Source organism: Schistocerca cancellata, unplaced genomic scaffold, assembly GCF_023864275.1.
Source record: "Schistocerca cancellata isolate TAMUIC-IGC-003103 unplaced genomic scaffold, iqSchCanc2.1 HiC_scaffold_577, whole genome shotgun sequence".
Taxonomy (NCBI): Eukaryota; Metazoa; Arthropoda; class Insecta; order Orthoptera; family Acrididae; genus Schistocerca; species Schistocerca cancellata.
Window position 1 is genome coordinate 15,001 of NW_026046589.1, and position 5,000 is coordinate 20,000.

At 53.6% G+C, this 5,000-nt stretch overlaps 1 non-coding gene across 1 annotated transcript in view; it reads left to right on the forward strand.

Moving 5' to 3' along the window:
- Positions 1 to 3,554: 3,554 nt before the first annotated feature.
- LOC126131591 (small subunit ribosomal RNA) overlaps positions 3,555 to 5,000 on the forward strand; it is a 1,909-nt gene continuing 463 nt past the window's right edge. The window contains exon 1 of the ribosomal RNA XR_007527499.1: positions 3,555 to 5,000. This exon is cut by the window's right edge and continues 463 nt beyond it. This is a non-coding gene — a ribosomal RNA (small subunit ribosomal RNA).

The window sequence follows — 5,000 nt, forward strand, 5'->3', positions numbered from 1 at the left end:
CGTTTCATGACGAGTTATATCCAATATGCCAAATTCCCGCTGTCCCTATACATGCTGTAAGTCTGTGCACACAATATGAACCACACCTCAGCGAGACACTCCATCACACATTACTCTCTGCCTGTAACAGACACAGATACGATATGTAAGCACCAGCATGGACCAACGTCCGGTGCATCCTCTCCGCCACAGTACACCATCCACACTATGATAACCACACCAGGGGGTCCAATTATAAAATAGAATATCCCACCCGTCCAACATCCACAATTGCTCAGATAAGCCACCAACACCCACACATGTCCTACACAGGGGTGCACCCAACACCACCACACTGCCTCCTGTTACGGCACAGAAACAATGGCAGGAATGAATCACACAGGTCTGCCACTCCCTTGCCGCAACCACAGACGCGGCGCGCCTCCAGTCACGAGCGAAAAGCGCATCCTGACGAGACAGAACTGCTGTGACATACTGACGCTGCCTCAGACATTCACTTACAATGATCACTACCAACGAACCTGCCCCCCCCCCCCCCCAAACACACTATCTCTTACCATGTTGTGTACTGTAATCCAACCCATTTTGCACCTTAACCTAACCAAATTTGTAACGCAATTTGTACCGCAATGTAACGCAATTTGTACCGCAATGTAACGCAATTTGTACCGCAATGTAACGCAATTTGTAACGCAATTTGTGTCTTAACCTAACCCACGTTGTGCCTTAACCTAACCCACGTTGTGCCTTAACCTAACCCACGTTGTGCCTTAACCTAACACACGTTGTGCCTTAACGTAACCCACGTTGTGCCTTAACGTAACCCACGTTGTGCCTTAACGTAACCCACGTTGTGCCTTAACGTAACCCACGTTGTGCCTTAACGTAACCCACGTTGTGCCTTAACGTAACCCACGTTGTGCCTTAACGTAACCCACGTTGTGCCTTAACGTAACCCACGTTGTGCCTTAACCTAACCCACGTTGTGCCTTAACCTAACCCACGTTGTGCCTTAACCTAACACACGTTGTGCCTTAACGTAACCCACGTTGTGCCTTAACGTAACCCACGTTGTGCCTTAACGTAACCCACGTTGTGCCTTAACGTAACCCACGTTGTGCCTTAACGTAACCCACGTTGTGCCTTAACGTAACCCACGTTGTGCCTTAACGTAACCCACGTTGTGCCTTAACCTAACCCACGTTGTGCCTTAACCTAACCCACGTTGTGCCTTAACCTAACCCACGTTGTGCCTTAACGTAACCCACGTTGTGCCTTAACGTAACCCACGTTGTGCCTTAACGTAACCCACGTTGTGCCTTAACGTAACCCACGTTGTGCCTTAACGTAACCCACGTTGTGCCTTAACGTAACCCACGTTGTGCCTTAACGTAACCCACGTTGTGCCTTAACGTAACCCACGTTGTGCCTTAACGTAACCCACGTTGTGCCTTAACCTAACCCACGTTGTGCCTTAAGGTAACCCACGTTGTGCCTTAACCTAACCCACGTTGTGCCTTAACCTAACCCACGTTGTGCCTTAACCTAACCCACGTTGTGCCTTAACCTAACCCACGTTGTGCCTTAACCTAACCCACGTTGTGCCTTAACCTAACCCACGTTGTGCCTTAACCTAACCCACGTTGTGCCTTAACCTAACCCACGTTGTGCCTTAACCTAACCCACGTTGTGCCTTAACCTAACCCACGTTGTGCCTTAACCTAACCCACGTTGTGCCTTAACCTAACCCACGTTGTGCCTTAACCTAACCCACGTTGTGCCTTAACCTAACCCACGTTGTGCCTTAACCTGCTCTGTAATTGGCATATGACACGTTACATTAATCTAGTGTTGTCTAACCACAACCCTCTGAATATAGTTCGCTACTCGCACCGCCCACCCTCTTGTGTGTCGTTTCATGTTGAACACTTCGCAAGTGTTGCTTACTTTTTACATGCTCCCGCTGTACACTGTAATGTGGACAACTGCAGGATGTACATCGCCCCCCCCCCTCCACCCTGCCTTCGCACGCTGGTCGTTCAGGTGCTTGCGTGTTCAATGCCCTTCGCAGCTGTTCACTGGCATTCGCATGTCGAAGCGCTCAGTCTACGTCGTGGTACGGCCTGTGTCCACTGTCCGCTGATATCGTAAGCTTAATCCTCACATTGTACTGCACATAGGTCCGTATGTACTGAATGATACGCTGTGGCACATGTGTGACCGTACGACTGCGCCCAACAACAGCGAACCATACGGTCCAAATGTTGTGCACTCAGCCACGTGCCGTCTCCCCATAACAGCTACATTGCAGTGTGGTACGCCATAGAGACGTGTGGGAGTAACGGACGCCCTGGATGGCGATCAGCATGAGCCGTCTGTTGATGTAGTGGCGCGTGTATTCAAACGTAGTCGTCTCTTCTCACACAGTGTGATAGCATGGTGCACCGCGTTCCACATCTGCGACATGGTACAGATGCTGGTTGACAGTCGGTCTCGTAATGGACATCGCATACGTAGGGGGCCACCTCCCACGTGTTCTCTAGTCGTGCACATTTTGTTGCGTGTATGTGGGCAGACGTAGTGTGTCGTGACACCTAACAGACAGGTATGCAATAATCGTTGCATTTGCAAACTGGGATGGACGTCTACGTTTGCTGGTGACGTGACGCAACGCAAATGAACAACTGGTAAACCCATTGTGGTGCGGTTGTTGTTGCTGGAGGTAAATCAGTAAGGGCAAATCTGTGTGTGAAGCGATACGCGGCGGTGGCTGGGTGGGACCGTCCCCGGCCGGTGAGGGGGGGCCGCCCGGCGTGCTGGCCGCGCGGTGCGTGGGCGCACGCGCTACAGCCGGCTGGTGGGGGCGCCCAGTGGCAGGCGCGCCGGCCGACGGACGCGGCAGGCGGCGCAGCTGCGCGCCGGGGCACCCTGCGCGCGGCGCCGGGCGGCCAAAGTGGGTCCTCGCGGGCCCGGTGCGAAGCGCGGTGGACATCTGCAGTGTGCTGGTCCGACTGAGGACTGTGTGCGTTGAGGATGCGCCGCCGCCCGGCACTCGGCGCCGCGACGCCGTCTGCTGCTCGGTCGCCCCAGCGGTTCTCGCTGGTGGTTTGTATCGCAGTTGTGCAGACGTGTTGGCACGTGCGCTGTGCTGGGAGAGTTCGCTTCGGCACCCACGTGGGGCCTTTGCCCTTCTGTGGCGCTGGCGTTGGAGCTGCCGGTCACCGTAGGTGGCGCGTGTTGTCTCCCGCCGGCAATGCCACGACAGCACGCTCCCGGGCCTCTGTCGGCAGCGGCAAGCTCAGTTGGGAGCACGGGTGGTCGCACCTAAAGCGTCTACTCGCCTAACTCCGGGCGATTGCGCCTCTCTCGAACCCGACCAAGTACTTAGGACGGCGCTGCGCGCCGCCGGGACCTGAGAGGGTTTCGAGGTGTATTGTGCAGGGGAGCTCAGCCTCCTCCTGTTTGCAGAATAATTGAGCGGACGCTTGCGTGTTCGCGCGGGCCCCTGGGACACACTCCCGGGCGGCCGGCTGCTCAGCTCTAGTTGACGCAGCTCCCTGGTTGATCCTGCCAGTAGTCATATGCTTGTCTCAAAGATTAAGCCATGCATGTCTCAGTACAAGCCGCATTAAGGTGAAACCGCGAATGGCTCATTAAATCAGTTATGGTTCCTTAGATCGTACCCACGTTACTTGGATAACTGTGGTAATTCTAGAGCTAATACATGCAAACAGAGTCCCGACCAGAGATGGAAGGGACGCTTTTATTAGATCAAAACCAATCGGTCGGCTCGTCCGGTCCGTTTGCCTTGGTGACTCTGAATAACTTTGGGCTGATCGCACGGTCCTCGTACCGGCGACGCATCTTTCAAATGTCTGCCTTATCAACTGTCGATGGTAGGTTCTGCGCCTACCATGGTTGTAACGGGTAACGGGGAATCAGGGTTCGATTCCGGAGAGGGAGCCTGAGAAACGGCTACCACATCCAAGGAAGGCAGCAGGCGCGCAAATTACCCACTCCCGGCACGGGGAGGTAGTGACGAAAAATAACGATACGGGACTCATCCGAGGCCCCGTAATCGGAATGAGTACACTTTAAATCCTTTAACGAGTATCTATTGGAGGGCAAGTCTGGTGCCAGCAGCCGCGGTAATTCCAGCTCCAATAGCGTATATTAAAGTTGTTGCGGTTAAAAAGCTCGTAGTTGGATTTGTGTCCCACGCTGTTGGTTCACCGCCCGTCGGTGTTTAACTGGCATGTATCGTGGGACGTCCTGCCGGTGGGGCGAGCCGAAGGCGTGCGACCGCCTCGTGCGTGTTCGTGCGTCCCGAGGCGGACCCCGTTGAAATCCTACCAAGGTGCTCTTTATTGAGTGTCTGGGTGGGCCGGCACGTTTACTTTGAACAAATTAGAGTGCTTAAAGCAGGCAAGCCCGCCTGAATACTGTGTGCATGGAATAATGGAATAGGACCTCGGTTCTATTTTGTTGGTTTTCGGAACCCGAGGTAATGATTAATAGGGACAGGCGGGGGCATTCGTATTGCGACGTTAGAGGTGAAATTCTTGGATCGTCGCAAGACGAACAGAAGCGAAAGCATTTGCCAAGTATGTTTTCATTAATCAAGAACGAAAGTTAGAGGTTCGAAGGCGATCAGATACCGCCCTAGTTCTAACCATAAACGATGCCAGCCAGCGATCCGCCGCAGTTCCTCCGATGACTCGGCGGGCAGCCTCCGGGAAACCAAAGCTTTTGGGTTCCGGGGGAAGTATGGTTGCAAAGCTGAAACTTAAAGGAATTGACGGAAGGGCACCACCAGGAGTGGAGCCTGCGGCTTAATTTGACTCAACACGGGAAACCTCACCAGGCCCGGACACCGGAAGGATTGACAGATTGATAGCTCTTTCTTGATTCGGTGGGTGGTGGTGCATGGCCGTTCTTAGTTGGTGGAGCGATTTGTCTGGTTAATTCCGATAACGAACGAGACTCTAGCCTGCTAACTA